We start from the raw sequence: 18,793 nt of genomic DNA, 5'->3' as shown, positions 1-18,793 counted from the left end.
ATTCTCTTGAGTTCTGTGTTTGGACATCAAATTTTCTGTTCAGGCCTGGTCTTTTCTTTACGAATTCTTGAAATTCTTCTATTTTGTTGAATGACCATACGTTCCCCTGTAAAAATATAGTCAGTTTTGCTGGGTAGTTGATTCTTGGTTGTAGACCTAGTTCCCTTGCTTTCTGGAATATCATATTCCATGCCTTTCTTTTTTTCAGTGTGGATGCAGCCAGATCCTGAGTTATCCTCACTGTGGTTCCTTGGTATCTGAATGACTTCTTCTTGGCAACTTGTAATATCTTTTCTTTGGTCTGATAGTTTTTGAATTTGGCTATAACATTCCTGGGTGTTGTCAGTTGGGGATTAAGTACAGGAGGTGATCTGTGGATTCTATCAATCTCCACTTTTCCCTCTTGGTCTAGGATATTGGGGCAGTTTTCTTTAATAATTTCCTGTAAAGCAATGTCCAGGCTTTTTCTTTTGTCATGGTCTTCTGGTAGGCCAATGATTCTTACATTGTCTCTCCTTGAATGATTTTCTAAATCCTCTGTTTTGTGAATGAGATGCTTCATATTTTCCTCAATTTTTTCATTCTTTTGGTTTTGTTTTATAGTGCCCTGCTGCCTTGTGTGGTCACTTGATTCTAGATGTTGTATTCTGCTTCTTAAAGACGGATTTCATCCTTAGTTTTTTGGTCATCCTTTTCCTTTTGTTCTGATTTTCTTTGGAGGTCATCTTTCATCTTCTTCACCTCTTCTTTCATCTGCTTTTCTTTCATCTCCTTTGCCTCATTTTCCAGCTGGTTGATTTTGGTTTTCAAGACACTATTTTCTTGTTTTAGTTCAAGTGCCTCTGTTTCCAGATGACTTATCTTAGTTTTTAAGTTCTTTTCCCAATTGTCTTTAGCCTCTCTTAACTGTGTTTTGAATTGCATTTTGAGTTCTTCCAAAGCCTGTATCCAATTCGCTGGGATTTCTGATTTTTCCTTTGCTGATCCCTCCCCCTCTGTTTCATTTGCTCATTAACTGTGCAGAAGCTGTCTATTGTAATTTCTTTCTTCTTTTTCTGTTGTTTGCTCGAGTTTACCCCTTCTTTGCTCCCCGTATTTGTCTGTGCTCTTGCTCCTCTCATTTTTTTTGGTTTTGGGGCTGTCAGTTTTCCCTCTTGGAGCTTTGTCAGATCTCTTGGTACAGTCTCTAGAGGAGGAATGTTAGCTTCCCTGTCCTCTGGAAGCTTTTGATCAGATTAAGTTCAACTGGGTTGGGCTATATGTGCTCTGAGGCTGAAGACTCCTGGAAGGCTGGGCCGCCCAGGCTCTCTTCAGTTCTCTCTGGCTGCTTCTCCGCTGTCTGAAAGGTTCCCCAGTGCCTTTGCCCGCCTCCCTGAGCTCTGAGGAGTCCTGATGGGATTATGTTCAACTGGATTGGTCTGGATGTGCCCCGAGGCAACAGTGAGACTGGAGCCAGATGGAGGGATCCATCCACGGCCCAGATCTCTCCCTGGCTTCCTCCCTGTTGTCCACGCTGGACGCTCTGAGCCCGGTGCCCCGTGGCTCACAAGGTAGACCCTCCAAACCAGCACCTTGCCCACTCAGAGGTTCCCGCTGCCACTGGGGGCTCAGCCCTCTGGGTTGGGGAAGGAGAGGTCCTGCGACCTTCCCTCTGCCTTCCCCTTAGACCCGAGTATTCTTGGATTCCGGCTTTTGGGGGGTGTACCTTTTGATTTGAGTCCAGAAGGAGGGTTCCCTGCCTCTGTCCTGTTGTTCAGTTTGAATTTCGGTGCCCTAGGAGCATTCAGTTTGTAATCGGTAAGGAAGGGTTTTCTGAGGTCTGAACTTTTGCTGCTTGCTAAGCCTCCATCTTAACTCCTCCCCCAGGCACATATTTCTTAATCAGTTTCTGGGCTTTCTCAATTCTACCTCTACAACTTCTCTCACATCCACTCCTTTCTATTCATATAGCAGCTAGGCTGGTTCAGCCCCTCATCACTTTTTTTATAACATTATTTTTTTATTTGGTCAATTTCAAACATTATTCCTTGGTTACAAAAATCATATTCTATTCCTCCCTCCCCTGTCCCCACCCCTCCCATAGCTGACATGCAATTTCATTGGGTATTACATGTGTCCTTGATCAGAACCCATTTCCATGTTGTTGATGTTTGCATTAGGGTGATCACTTAGAGTCTACATCCCCAATCATATCTCCTTGACCCATGTAATCAAGCAGTTGTTTTTCTTCTGTGTTTCTACTCCCACAGTTTTCCCTCTGAATGTGGATAGTGTTCTTTCTCATAGATCCCTCCTAGTTGTTCAGGATCACTGCATTATCACTAATGGAGAAGTCCATTACAATCGATTGTACCACAGTGTATCAGTCTCTGTATACATTGTTCTCCTGGTTCTGCTCCTTTCACTCTGCATCAATTCCTGGAGGTTGTTCCAGTCCCCATGGAATTCTTCCACTTTATTATTCCTTTGAGCACAATAGTATTCCATCACCAACATATACCACAATTTGTTCAGCCATTCCCCAATGGAAGGGCATCCCCTCATTTTCCAAATTTTTGTCACCACAAAGAGCACAGTTATAAATATATTTGCCTTAATTCACTGTACAAGGGCATACAACTATGCTAGTATTTTGGCCAGAAGAAAATCCCATGGACAATATTGCTGTGCTGTGTTCCTCAGAGTCTGGGACTCAACTGAATGACTGAAGTACAACATCTATTCTAGTCAAGCACAGGGCTAAGCCTTAGGAATAGAAGTATAAACAAATAAATCTGCCCTCAAGGAGCTTACATTCAATGGGGGCATTACAAATATAGAGAACAGCTGTAAATGGGTGGGATAGTAATCTTCCCCCTTCTCCCCCCAAAAAGAGAGTTAGAAGCTTAGGTCTGGAACAAAATAAGGAAAAAGCTCAACTATCAACCCAAGGTGAAGTCCTGAGTATCCTATGGAGAGGAGGTAGGGGATGAAAACCAGATTGTATTTAAAAGGGATAAAGGGGTCAAGTAAGGACTTTTTCAAGATTAGGAACTTATGTGGAAGTTGAGAGGGAGAAAATATTCAGAATATTTAGAACAGATGTTCCTCTCCTGGTCAACCTCAGGATGTGTGTGGTAGAGGAATAGTTATGAGGTGAAAGCATGGCAAAGAACATGACCTACAGGTAAGAGGACAAGCAGTTAATTTGGAAGTATATCATTAACAAATGCTAGATCTGGGGTTCAAGTCAGTCCTGGGAAGATGAGAAGCAGTGGAGAATTTAGAAACAGTCAATCAATCAGTCAATAAACATTTATTAAAATCTATGACCCAGGCCCTGTGCTAAACCCTGGGGATACAAAAAGAGGCAAAAGATAACCCCTGCCCCCAAGGAATTCATAGTCTAATGGGAGAGACAACAAGCAAACAAATAAGTAAAAAAAAAATTGAATACAGGATAAATAAGAAATAATGAACAGAGAGAAGACACTAGAATTAAGAGGAGTTGTAAAATGTTACCTGTAGAGAAGCAGTATGTCGAGGTTCAATATAAATGGGGAGGTCTACCTCAAAGGGTAACTAGTATGCCTATTGGTCTTATGACAAAAGCTGCCTGACTTCTACTCCATTTCCATTCCTCTCAATAGTGAAATATATATATATAAAGAACACATTAAAAACCTAAATAATGGGAAGAAATCAGGAAGTAGTAATTCTCTCCCCTGTATATCCCAATGGGTGAAATCCCAAGTTGGAGTGGTTGGTAGAAACTCCTTGGAGAAAACCTATGAAGGTATAGAAAACGGTCACTAATCTTATATTCTCCTAGCCTGCTGTCAGAGAGTATGGAGATTGGCTAACCTTCCTGAATAGTCTGTCATCTGCTAAAGTCACTTGGTTTGACTTTGGGATGATCAGAGTTTCATCAAAATCCCTAGGTTTAGGATTTTTCTGTCATTTTCTGCCCAGGTTTTAAATAAGTCTTCCCTCATTAGAATCTAAGTCCCTTGATGGCAAGGATTGCCTTGTTTCTTGTTTATTTTTGTATCTGGAACATTTAATATATAGCAAATGTTAATAAATGCTTGTTTCCCATCTCCTTCCCTCCTTCTGTAACCTAGGCTTCTCCATGCCCTACCATTTCCAATATGGAGATGCCCTTGATGCCTTTTGAGCATGCCCAGTTTGCTTACCATGGAACTGCATCCCCTACCATGGAGGAGGAGGTAACCTCCTCTAATTGTTGGTCTAAATATTTAGAACTGGCAAGACTGAGACTTCCATTCTCTTTTCCACTTTTTTTTGGGTAACTTTTATATGTGGCTCTCAGTGTGGACATCATGAACTGAACTAGCAAAAGGGAGGAAATTTACTTCCCCCACTCCCTCTCTTTTTGCCCTAGATCCTTTAAGAAATGGGCTTGAGAGTTTTTGTTTCTATTCTGTTATTTGTCTCCCCCAGTTTCTTCTCCTGACTTCAACTTTGGAGCCAGCATTGCAGACAAGGTGGTTGCAGCAAGCCAGCTGCACATGGAAGTTTGAGAAGACATCGTGCCTGGGATTCAAGTCTAGGGGATTTGGACTTGGCTGGGCCTGTGCTCTATTGGAACTGAGTTAAGGTATGAACTTAATTCCCTTTCCTCCCTCAGAGACTGAGATGTAAGGGGAGAGGGTGTGTTGAGAGAATAAGTTTGTATATTTGGGATTATATCTACTGAAGTAAATATTTCTGGGTAAAAGCTAATCCACTTCTTAGTGGCTAATGGAGCTGGGGCACAGGAGATCACTCCTACAATTGGAAGGAACACCCTTGGTGAGGGCTGGAACAATTTGCTGAGAGCTTAGATACCCTACCCCCAATCCTCCTTAAGGGTACCAGAGAAGCCTGGGGAGATATGGTGAAATATAATTCATCTGGCCTTCAGGTGATGAATGTCATAATGTTCCTTGCTTTACTGTTCATGATATAATTTTGTGAACTTTGCATTTGTCAAAAGTAACATTAGATCACCTTGCCTTGCAACTCTAGCTAGCTCCACCGTTGGACTTATCTTGCTCAAAATCCTGGTTCCCATGCTGTAGTACAACAACCCAAAGAAACAAACACTCCCAGACCCTCTTCTTGGAGCCAGAGTAAAAGAGAGGGAGCAGGGGAAACAAGCCTTTCCTCTTTTACCAGTTTAGTTTGTGTTGTCCAAGCTGGGCACAGCCAAGTTGCTAAAAAGAGTCCGGCCAAAAAAGATGGTGGAGAAGAGAGTAAACAGCTTGGTGTGGCCAGTTTTAAAGATTCAGACAGTGAATTAAAGGAAGCTACCTCCACCTCCATGGTGGGAATTATAGAGGAATCCATATTAGTCCAACTAGACATGCTCCAAAGGCTCCCTAGAACATCTCCAAGTTAGCCAGGGTCATACTTCCTTCTGGGAAATGCCTTCAGCAAGGTCCATCTCTGACATTGTGATGAGACTGACATTCTCTCATGGAAAGATCTCCCAAAAAACTACCAAGACCTCATTCATCTTGCCTCCCTGACCCAGTAAATCAAATAAGTTCTAACTGCTCAAGTAGAATCTGCCTCAAGACATGGAGGGGGTGTGGGGGGGAAGTCTTGTCCAGTGATGGCATTGCTTTTAAGTTTTTTTAGAAGAGCTGCCATCATTGGGAAATGGTGGCTACTGTAGTAACATTTTGGATTAAAAATCCTGCAGCTTCCACTTAGAAAAGCTCTGCTGGGCAGCCAATAAACATTTATTAAGCACATATTAAGAGCTGGGATAGCTAGATAGCACAGTGGAGAGAGTGCTGGGCTTGGAGTCAGGAAGACTCTGCTTCCTGAGTTTAAATCCAACCTTAGATACTTATAAGCTATGTGACCCTGGGCAAGTCACTTAACTCTGCTAGCCTTAGTTTCTCAACTGTAAAATGAATTGGAGAAGGAAATGGCAAACCACTCCAGTATCTTTGCCATGGGGTCACGTAGAGTTGGACATGACTAAAAAATGACTAAACAACAACAATAATTATGAGATAGGCACTGTTCTAAGTGGTAGGGATATAAAGAGGCAAAAAAGAGTCCTTGCCTTCAAGGAGTTTGCAATCAAATCTACCTTTGGAAGAGGGTGACTTGATTCTTGCCCAGATCATCTTGTGATTTCTCAGACTAAGTAATTTGTTTTGTTGCCCAATGTATAAGATCCACCAAATCTGATCAGAGTATCCCATTTATTCATGTCCCTTTCTGTTAATCCCATTAAATGGATTTTTTAAAAAAACAGCAATGCATTAAAAACATCTCTTTGTGAAACCGCTCAGACAGTTATAGAGCAATGCATAATCCATCTAGATTTTCAGAGATTAGTGGACAGGGGTAATCATTACACCTTCCACGAGAGAGGCAGCCAATTTCCTCACAGATCTGGCCTTGTAAAGAGCATCACATATAAACCCTTCTCAACATTTCATCTGCATTTTGGGTTTTCAGTCAGTCAGCTGGGACCCAGCTCCCACGTAAGGAACAGATTAAACTGCCATCCATCAAGGTGAAGGATAATTATTGCTTATGTCAGACAACACCTGTTTTTGTAGCATTCCTCAACTCAGTTAAACTGGAGACAGGCTAAACTTTCCACTGAATTTTCTACTTGACAGTTGCCTTCGGCAGTGTGTCTGTGGAATACCCTTATATTCATCTATGTATACACTGGGTGGCAGATTAAAAATGTCATTGGTGAAGTATAACTTGAAAATCTTTTTAAATCCTCTGTAATATATATTTTAAATATATGTATATATTTATATGTATCTTATATTTATAAGAGGCTGAACAAAAAGGTGAAAATGAAACTCATAGTTATCACTTGCGAAGAAGACATTGTTAATGCCTTTATATTATATTTGCTCTGTAGGCTGCTCCCCATCAGGAATCTTGGTTATGGAATCACTTTGCACTTTGGGATTTGTAGACTCTTGATCACCTCACATATTAATGGAATTTTCTAACCCATAAAAATCAAGTTACCGACTGAACAATTTTGTTCTTATCCCTGCAGTTTCCTCTCTCCTTCACTCCCTCTCTCTTTGCTTCTCCCTCTTCCTTTTTGCTTTCTCTCTTCCTTTCTTTCCCTCTCCTCCTCTCTTTTCCCCCTCTCCCCCTCTCTACTTTCCCTCCTTTGTTCTTTCCTTCCTCTTTCTCTCATTCCCTTCCACCTTCCTCTTCTTCTCTTTCTCTTTCTTGCTCTATCATTCATAGATTGTTTTATTTATTATAATTTTTCCTGCATGTTGCCCATTTCCCAAGAATGTTTAGATGATCCAAATTGAAATATATTTATAGATAATCACTTATTTTATTAGAAACAAGCTAGGGTAGGCTACTTTACATTGTTTAATCAACTCTCAGTTATAATAATTCTGGATTATCTGCAGTGAATCTTCAAGTACCAGGATGACAGCTTCTCTGACCCTCATGGACTCTTTACTATGCAAAAATGTATGAGTGAAGCATTTATTAAATATTTACTATATGCAAATGCTAGGGATACTAATAGAAAAATAAGACAGTTCCTACTCTCAAAGAGCTCACATTATAATGAAAGATTTCAGTTATGAATCAGATGGAAAGTCCCATGATCCTTGGGGTGAAGAGGCAAAGCAGATTTTAATTCCTCTTCTTTAATGACGTTTATTTTAATTAAATTATATAAATTCTATATATTATACAATTTTGTATTTACATATTTATAAATATAAACATGATTATATTTATATAATTATATAAAATAAATTAAATAATAATCTTTAATGACATTAAAATCATATTATCATTTTCTGAAATCAAATCACTGGATGGTCCCAAGAGCTTCATTGGTGGAAAAAAATAGAAGTGCCTGTGGTATTAATGGAAAGATAAACACACCTGGGCTGAAATCCCACCTGTCGCTGTCTATAACTATGTGATTATAGGCAAGCCAGTTGATCTTGATTTCTCAAACAGTTCTATAGGATTATAAACTATATATAAACCAAGAAATCAATGACTTCTTCACCTATATCAGGCAACAAAGTTTGCCTCTGTGACCTGGAAGCCAATCTGCAGCTGGAATAGTTGGTTAGAAAATGATGTGAATGTTGTCAATATCTTGAGGTCAATCTCTAGAAGCCTATAAGCTTTACCCATTCTGTTTTAGGGTACCATTCCATACCTGTAGTTGTAGTTAGCTAACTTAGAAATGGATCCCTCTGATTACAGAAAGGAGTTGGTTTGAACAGTCTGGACACATGCACAAACACTCAGCCTGGAAAGCTTCCTCAAAAGTCTCACATCCTGCCCTTCCAAGAGTATTATTTTTGAAAATAGTATTCTTTTTAGCATCTCATAATTTACTAAGAATTACTATTAAAACAAAAACAAAAGCAAAAATAGACCTAATTAAAATAAATAATCAGGGAAATTATATTTTGCTAAAAGGTACCATAGATAATGAAATGCTATAACAAAATTTTACATTCATTTCTCACATATATAGGAAAGGGAGTAAAATTTATAAAAAATAAGAGCTATTCCCCAACTGATAAATGGTCAAAGGATATGAACAGGCAGTTTTCAGAAGAAGCAATCGAAGGTATCTCTAGTCATATGAAAAAATGCTTTTGATCACTATTGATTAGAGAATGCAAAGTTAAATAACTCTGAGGTACTATATCACATGTATTTCAAATGACAAATACTAGAGGGGTTAAGGGAAAGATAGGTGCACTAATTAACTGTTGATGGAGTTATGAACTGGTCTAACTATTTTGAGGAACAATTTAGAAATTTACCCCACATGCTATAAAACTGTTATGCTCTTTGACCCAACAATATCACTACTAAGTCTATATCCCAAGGAGAGCAAAAGGAAACAGAGCTATATACATAAAAATATTTATAGCAGCTTTTTTTTGTGCTGGCAAAGAACTGGAAATAGAGGAAATGCCTATCAATTGAGGAATGGTTGAGCAAGTTGTGGCATATGATTTTAACAGAATATTATTATGTTTTAAGAAAAGACAAGGGGTGGGAAAAGGAGTCAAGACGTATATAAATTGATGCAAAATGAAATGAAAAGAATCTGGAGATCATTGTTACAATGTTGATGTAATAATAGTGTAATATTGTAATAATGGCCAATTGCAAAAGTCTTGGCTATTATGATCATTATAATTTAGATCTGCAACAATTCCAAAGGACTCATGATGAAAAAAACATGACCTACTTCCAGAAAAAGAACTGATTAACTCTGAGTGCAAATTGAATTATAATCTTCTCACTTTTTTTAGTGATGTGGCTAATATGGAAATGTGTTTTGCATTATTTCACATGAGTAATTGACATAATTTTGCTTGCTTCTTCAGTGGGGGGAGGGGTAGGAAGGAGGGAGAGTTTGGAATTCAATTGAAAAAGAAAATAATGTTAAAAATATATAAAATTAAAGTTAAAAGAATTGAGGTTAAAGCTATTCCTATGGAAGTGTTGGTGATTATATTACTGTGGGGAATGCCCTCTATTAATGCAGATCACAAACTATTTAAAACTTAGTAGATAAACCCTATGGAGTTTCTTGAGGCAATAGAGGTTAAGAAACTTTTTTAGAGTCACCTAGGTAATAAATGTTAAAGAAAGGACCTGAGCTTAAGTTTCTCTGGCTCTGAATCGAGCACCATGTTATCTTATGGGATTATAGATTTAGAGCTGAAAAGGAATGCGGAGGCCATCTAATCGAATCCTTTCATACTATAGGTGTGGAAATGGAGGCATAGAGAGGTTAAATGACTTGCCCAGGGTCAACAGCTAGAAAGTATCTGAGGCAGATTTTTGAAATCAGGACTTTCTGATTTCAGGTCCAGTATACTCTTACTATGTCATGCTACCTCTATGAAGGTGTTCTTAGGCTACAACTTAAAAAAGTAAAAAGAATTTTTAAAATTCACGAAGACATTAGAAATATTTATATGGCATCCATTTCTACGAAGATACCTTATAATTTGTTTCACCTTATAAAAATTAATAAATTTTATTTGATTCAAAGAAAGAAAGGTATAGTGACATTTATGGCCTTAAAATGTCATTATAGATCAAAGGAATAAGAGAATTCATAATTTTATCCAACCAAGGAAACCATCAATCTAGAAGCATTTACTAAACCACTACTATGCACAATTGATCTGTCTTCCTCCTCTTCCTCCTCCTCATAGCTAGCATTTATAAAGTACTTTAAAGTATGCAAAGCAATTTACAAATATTATCTTATTCACTTCCCCAACAATCCTGGTAGGCAAGTGATGTTATTATTCCCAATTTATAGATGAGGAAACTGAGGCAGGCAGAAATTAAGCAATTTATCCAGACACAGGCATTAAATGTCTGGGGCTGGATTTGAACTCGGGCTTTCCTAACTCCAGATCCAGCATTCCATTCAATATACCACCTACCTGTTGTGATTCACCATCTATTTTTACACATTTTTCCTTATGTTAGTGGGAATAATGGTCCTGGCAGACAAATATAATATATAGTATAATTAATGCAGTTAAAAAAACCATGATTATTTTCCAGAATTTCATCTCCCCTTCATAATAGTCCCGTTATAAAAAAATAATAACATTAGTAGAGCAAAATGATTTGATAGCACAACTATAACAGAATATATGTACTATTTTGACCTCGCTACTAAAAGAAAACTCATTACTTTGTAATCAATATTGGTCATTGGATTTAATCTGATTTTAATTTATACTATTGTCATCACAGTTCATGCTCTCTTGCTTTTTTCTACTTAAGCTCATGCAAGTCTTGGGTTTTTCTGTTATTTTTTATTTGTTTATTTGTTATTTTTTTACTACACAATATTATTCTAGAACATTCACATGTCACAATTTATTCCTCCATTACCTAATTGACAAATACCTCCTTTGCTTCCAGTTTTTTGCTTATATATATCACATGCTAGTAAGAATATTTTTACACATATGAGACACCTCTTTCAGTTTTTGACCTCTTTGGTGTGTTTATGTGTATACACACACACACATCAAACAGGTAGACCATTGGTCCAAAGGATACAAACAATATAGTAACTTAAAAAAAATCAAAGATATTTTAGTTTCCCAATTCCATGTAGTAACAATTTTCAACATACATTTTCCAAAGTTGTAAGTTCCAAACAACTTCCTTTCCTTCCCTCCCTTTCTTCCCTCCCTCCCCCCACTGAGAGATGGTAAACAATTTGATCCAGGCCAGTAGAGTCACTTTTACCACAAAATTCAAAGATATTTTCCTTAATACTCAAACCAATTATAGTTCCTCTAAGAATGAGTTAGTGCACTTGCCTTTCCACAATGCTTCCAACATATGCTGTTTTTTCACTTCATTTGCCAATTTGATGGGTATGAAGTGAAGTCTTGGAGTAGTTTTCATTTGTATGTTTTATTATTAGTGATTGAGCATTTTTCACATAATTATTGAAATTTTGGATTTATGATCATTGATTTATGGGGAGACTGCTCATAGTCCAATAGATTTTTTGCCAATTGGATGTAGATTTTCAATGTTCAATATTTATTAGAATTGCCTTGCTCAAAAGTCTTTCCATAATCTGCAACTTCTTTTCTTTTTCCTAGCTGCATCTACTTCATGTAGAAACCTTTAACTTTCATAATCTTGAAATAGTCTTGTATAAACTCTATTCCTCTTCAGTTTATGAATTCTCCCTCTAACTACAGAAATGAAAGATACAATGTTCCTTTCTCCTTGAATTTTTAAATGATATGCCCTTTTAAAATCTAGATTCATGTAAGCATATTGAGTCCTGTCCCTCATTGCTCTTTTGCTGCTCTTCTGAAGCCTCCTATGTGGATCCAGAAGACAGCTCCTCCGGCCCCCCTCATCTCCACAAAGCTTTCTCTTCTCAATGTCAGACTAAAAATGCATGCTTATCTCCTCCCTTTTCCTTCTCTCTCCCTATGCTCTTTTTTTGTGTGCTTTCCTACCCCTCAAATATTGATTCTGTGGTCCAAGGGATATTCATTTAATTCTTCCCAAATTTTTCCCCTTCTCTTGAATTTTGCTCATAGATATTTTCTCTGTTATCTCAAAGGCTCTTGAAGAATGTGAAAGTTTAAGTCTTGTTAGAGTTTGTAACATATTGATTTCATTGCTTAGTATTTTCTTACTAAGTGTCCTTGCTTACCTTTTCTTATGTTTTATAAATTTACATATTAAAGGCTCTATTAATCTCTATTTTCTTCTGAAAGAATAATATAGATTTTGCTCAGTCTGTATTTTCCAATAATGATTGAACTTTTATCAGGATGCTATTTTAAGGTGTGTCATTCTCATGCTTTTTTAGAATACTGTATTATATTTCCCTTTGTTTTGTCATAAATGTAATGTTTTGAAACTTGACAATGACATTTTTAATGAGGTAAACTTTGGGTTTCTCTCTGTTAACAATCCATAGAGTCTTTGAAATTATATTTGTTTACTATTTTTCCATTATGCTTTTAACAAATGCATAGAAGATAATTTCTTGGAGGAGAGATGTATTTTTTCTCTATAGAGCCAAATGCTTTTTCAAATATAATAAGCAACATACCAGTATTATCCTGGAATCAATGTAGTCATGTACTTAGATTTATAAAACAATTTCAAAAGTCCTGGATGAGGGAGATATTGCTAGATTATAGTTCCTCTGGAAAAGATCTGTGATTCTGTAGACTACAAGTTTAATATGAGTCAACAGTGTGACATAGTAGAGAAAGAAAGAAAGAAGAGGAAGCAAGAAAGGAGTTCTGAAGGAAGGAAGGAAGGAAGGAAGGAAGGAAGGAAGGAAGGAAGAAGGAAGGAAGGAAGGAAGGAAAAGAGGAAGGAAAGAAGGAACTAAGAAAGAATGAACAAAAAGAAACAAAGGAAGATAAAGAGAAAAAATGAAAGAAAAATAAAGGAGAAAGGGAAGAAAGAGAGAGGGTTGGGGGGAGAGAGGAAGAAGAAAGAAAGCTAATGTTATCTTGGACTGCACTAAGAGAGCCATCATATTTCCACCAAAGGAAATCAAGAGTTCTGTTGCTCTTTGTCCTGGTCATACCATATCTGAAATATTATATTCAATTCTGAACACCATATTTAGAAAGGACATTAAGTGGAAGTACATCCTGAGGAGGTTGCCTAGGATTGTGAAAGAATTGGAGATGATGCTTTATTAACCAATTAATCAATTAATATACAGATTCTGGCCTTACTCTCCCTAACTCACACTTGACTGATGGGTCAGGTCCCAGAAAAAGGATACATTTCCCCTTGGAGTTCTAGGGGGTAATTCTGAAGGCTTGGTGGTATCCTTCTAATATCATAGCTCATGAACACCCATTCAGTATATTTCTCTCTACAAATATCATCACCATTTAATATCTTTCCAACATCATGTAACTAAGGGTTAGTGCACCAATGTAATTTTGACCAGTTGCTATTACCTCAATATCACTGATAACAATTAATATTAATTAGCTTTTGTAAAGAGATATTTGAAAAGATAAAGCAAGAAGCAGAGTATAAAAATATGCTTCTGAAATGAGGCATACTCTCCTCTATCAATTCAGTCCCTGGAAAGAATAGACTCAAACATCAAATCATTCTTCTCACCAAATTCACTTTTGGGTGTGTCACAGCTTGAGTCCCCTTGCTTATAGATGTCATGGCTGCTGGGATGTACCAAGCAAGTTGTTCTTTGGGCTGCTAGGTGAAATGTATAGAGTGCTGAATCTAGAGTCAGGAAGACCTGAGTTAGAATCTGCCCTCACACACTTTCTGGCTGTTTGATTCTGGGCAAATCACTTAACTTCTATTTTCCTCATATGTAAAATGAGAATAATAAGAGCACCTAATTCTTATGGTTGTTGTGAAGATCAAATGAGACAGTAATTGTAAAGCACTTAACTCAGTGCTCAGTACATAGTAAGCATTTCATAAACGTCAGTTATTACTATTATTATCATCCTTAGTGCTGTGTGAACTCATTGGATTTGTGAGCTCACTGTTGCACTCATGGCAGACTCTACTATGAACCTCTGGTGGTTCTTTCAACCTTTTGATATTAACACATTAGTTCCATCACTGATGCCCCTTCACCTAGGATTAGGGAAGTAGTAACACAACAGATGCAGAAGAAGTTGTTTATCCTTTGTTTTTGAAGAGGACCAATGACATCACAATGTTGAGGGCCAGGATATAGTATTTGTCTGGCTGTGACTGATCAATCCAGTACAAGTTTGGAAGGTACCACAGATTGAGCACAAATAGTCCATTAGAACATTTGGGATGGAGATGTTTCTGGATTTGCTTAGTTCATATTCCTTTTTGATGTCTCAATTCTGTTTTGCTCATGGAGTACAGGGCCTTCTTTGATGTGAGCCACTATGCTGGGAAATCTGTGCCAGCATCTTCTATGTCTCACAATCAATGTTAAAGTTCTTCAGAGAGACCTTGAGATTGTCTTCATGCCACTTTTCTGACCACTATATCAGTACTTGTCTTGTGCTAGTTCTCTGTGAAATATAACAAAACACAGTGCCATGAATGTTGCATGCCAGCCCAGGTAGGAAGATATGGTCCTCTTCTACATTGTAGGTTCAACATGTAAAATCCAGTGGAATTGCACATCAACTATGGGGGTGGGGAGGGAAGGGAAAGTAGGGAAAGAACATGATTCTTGTAACTGTGGAAAAATATTCTAAATTAGCTAATTAAATAAAATAAAAAATAAATAAATTGTAGGTTCATAGCAGTTCAACTTACTCAAAAAGTTGCCATGGAAGAGACAGTGGTCAAAGTTCTTCTGTTGGAGCCTTTTGTATGGACCCTCAATTTTAGCTCAGCAGTCAAGTAAAAAAGTTTTTTGGTGCTACACAGTAAGCCAGCAGGAAACAGTACCAGAATACCTGTATCAATGCCCTCCATTATGCACCATTACACAATTCCAGAAACATGCTCCTCCAATCTTCCACGTGGTTTTTTACTGGAGAAACTTTCCCATGCTTGAAGGATTAGATTCTTAGTGGCCATTTTTCCATTAGACAACCAACAATTTTCATATGTTTGCTATCAAATGAGATAGAATTTGTAAAGCATTTAGCAAACTGTCCAGCATGTAATCGAAACTATATAAACACTAGCTATTATTAGCATTACATATACATCATTGTACTAGGTGCTGGGAATTCATATTAAAAAACAATCTCTGCCATCAAAGACCTTACATTCAGATGAGGATAAATGAAAGGCACTGAAGAAGTCTTTCCTGGAGCAGAGGAGACTGAAGGGAAACATTAGGACTGTCTTTAAGCATCCGAAGGGTTGTCACTTGGAAGACAGATTAAGCTAGCCCTCTTTGGCCCCAGAAGGTAAAACAAGAAGCACTGGGTATAATTTGTAGATGTGAAGGTTTTAATTATATTTGAGAAAAACCTACTTCCTAACAATTAGAGGTATCCTAACGTGGAACAAATTGCCTCAAAATAGTGACAGTTGCTTCTCCCCCACCCCCTACCTCATGACTTTTTTCAAGCAAAGAAGGACAGGCAGGATATCCCTATGCTAGAGATCCAGTAGAAGTGGTCCTTGTTCAGGTACTGCCTCTGAGGTTTCTTCCAACCTGGAGATTCTGTGAAGCATTTAAAGATTCAATATGAGACACTTGCAGCCAGGGAGTCAGCACTGGGACCTGGATAGGAATCTCCCTTTGATAGACCAAGAATCTATTCAAGAGGGGAGAGGGGTGATTTCAAAGTGAATGCAAAGCCTCCTGAAGGAAAAGGGAGGGAGAGAATTTGGAACTCAAATTTTAAAAATACCCTACTGTAAATAAATAAATATTTTAATTTTTTTTTAAAAAAGGATCTCTTTCTGATCCTGCTCCACTTTCTCCTTACATCCCTGAAACTTAGAAACTGAATTCTGCTTCTCTGTGTCTGACCAGTCTCATATTGTTATTTTCAAGATGAAAACAGATCTCAAGGCCTATTGTATTCCTGTCTCCCTCTAGTACTTTCTCCACCCATTTAGAAAGTAAGAAATATACTAATTATACATATGAAATCATGCAAAACACATTTTCATATTCACTCTGTAGGAAAAAAAAACAAGAAAAGTAAAGTGAAGAAAACCATACTTTAATTTGCACTGAGAGATCATCAATTCTATCTCTGGAGGTAGGTAGCATTTTTCATATGAGTCTTAGATCATTGCATCAATCAGTGTAGCTAAGTCTTTGACAGTTGATCATCATTACAATATTGTTGTGGAATCACTGGGTCAAAAGGCATGCACAATTTTATAGCCTTTTGGTTTATTGGTCTTCTTAGGCTTTTCTGAAACCATTCCACTTATCGTTTCTTACAGCACAATAGTATGCCATCACAATCATATAGCAGAATTTGTTCAGTCATTCTCCAATTGATAGGCTTTTCTTCAATTTCTAATTATTTATCAGCATAAAAAGAGATGCATAGTTTCAAATTTTTCTCCAGAATAGTTAGTTCCCTGATTATCTCTTTTTTAAATTTTTATTAATTAATTAATTAAGAATATTTTTCCATAGTTACATGATTCATGTTCTTTTCCTCCTCTCCTTCCTCCCCATTCCCATAGCCAGCGAGCAATTCCACTGGGTTTTACATGTATCATTGATCAAGACCTATTTCTATATTATTAATATTTGGAATAGAGTGATCATTTATAGTCTACATCTCCAATCACATCCCCATCAACCCATGTGATCAAGCAATTGTTTTTCTTTTGCATTTCTACTCCCACAGTTCTTTCTCTGGATGTGGGCAGCATTCTTTCTCATAAATTCCTCTGGATTGTCCTGGACCACTGTATTGCTGCTAGTAGAAAAGTCATTTACATTCGATTGTGCCATAATGTATCAGTCTCTGTGTACAATGTTTTCCTGGTTCTGCTCCTTTTGCTCTGCATCAGTTCCTTCCTTTCCAAGTTTATATAGACTTTCCAAGTTCATATAGAAATCAAACAGTTCATTATTCCTTACAGCACAATATTATTCCCTGATTATCTCTTTTAATTAAGTCTATTTTTGCTTTTGCTTTGTCAGAGATCATGATTGCTACCCCATTTTATTTTTTTTAATACCTCAAATGAAGCTTAATAGATTCTGCCCCAGCTCTGCTTTTAACTCAGTGTGTGACTTTTTGTTTCAGGTATGCTTCTTGTAAACAATGTCTTGTTGGATTCTGGTTTCTAAGTTATTATGTTATCTGCTTTCTTTTTATGGGTATGTTCATCCCATTCACATTTATACTTATGATCACTGTTCATTTCTCTTCATCTTATTTTTTTCCATTTATCCTTCTTTCTCTCTTTTTCCCTTGTCCCTCCTTAAAAATCCATTTTGCTTCTTACTTTAGTTTCTCTTTTATCCACCTCCTCCTGTTTCTCCTATCTCTTTCCTTTTCTGCTTTCCTATAGGGTAAGATAGATTTCTATACCCACCTGAATATGTATATATTCTGCCTTTCTTGAACCAATTCCAATGACAGTGAGATTCAAGCTTTGCCTGCCATCTCTCCCCCATTTTCACCTCCACTGTAAAAGCTCTTCCTTGGGTGATTCTTTCATGTAATATATTTCTCTCCATTCTACTTCTCCTTTATCTTTTCTTCCAGTATATCCTTCTTTCTTGCACATTAATTTTTATAAGAAAGTTCATCTAAAATAATCATCTCATACCCAATGTCTTTTGTCTATGTATATGCCCTCTAAGTATCCTAATAATGTTAATATTCTTAGGAGTTATATGTATCATCTTTCCATATAGAATGCAAACAGTTTAACTTTATTATGTCTCATGATTTCTTGATTCTGTTTACTTTTTTAAGTTTCTCTGGAGTTGTGCTTGAATATAAAATTTTCTATTTAGCTCAGATCTTTTCATCAGGATATGCTTGAAAGTTCTTTTTTTTTTATTAAATATTTGTTTTTCTCTTGAAGGATTAGTCTGTTTTCCTGGATAGGTTTTTCTTGGTTGTAATCCTAGCTGCTTTGCCTTCTGAAATAACAATTTTAAGCCCCTTTGTTCCAGTCCTCTACTCCTTTAATTTGGAAGCTGCTAAATCTTATGTGATGTAATCTGTGGCCTCATGATATTTGAATGGTTTCTTTCTGTTTGCTTACAATATTTTCTCCTTGATTTTAGAGTTCTAGAATTTGCTATAATATTTCTAGGATTTTTGGGGGGGAATCTTTTGAGAGGTGATTGGTAGATTCTTTCAATTTCTATTTTCCACTCTGAATCCAAGATATTGGGGCAATTTCACCTTATAATTTCTTTACATATGGTGTCTAGGCTCTTTTCTTAATCATGACTTCATGTATTTTAATAATTATTTTTTTTAAAAACCCTTATCTTCTGTCTTAGAACCAATAGTATTGGTTCTTAGACAGGAGAGCCATAAGGGATAGGCAATGGGAGATGAGTGACTTGCCCAGGATCACACAGCTAAGAAGTGTCTGAGGACAGATTTTTAACCCAGGGTCTCCTATCTCTGGGCCTTGCTCCCAATCCACTGAGATACCCTTACTCTAATAATTCTTAAATTATCTCTTCTCAATCTATTTTCCAGACAAGTTGTTTTACTGACAAGATATTTTACTTTTATTTTATTCTTTTCATTTTGTTTTATTGTTTCTTTATGTATTAGGAAGCCAGTAGCTTCTACCTGCACAATTATAATTTTTAAGTAATTATTTTCTTCAGGAAGCT

This window comes from Monodelphis domestica, chromosome 1 (assembly GCF_027887165.1).
Source record: "Monodelphis domestica isolate mMonDom1 chromosome 1, mMonDom1.pri, whole genome shotgun sequence".
NCBI lineage: Eukaryota > Metazoa > Chordata > Mammalia > Didelphimorphia > Didelphidae > Monodelphis > Monodelphis domestica.
The sequence above is the reverse complement of the archived record's forward strand: the minus strand, read 5'-3'. Positions refer to the sequence as shown.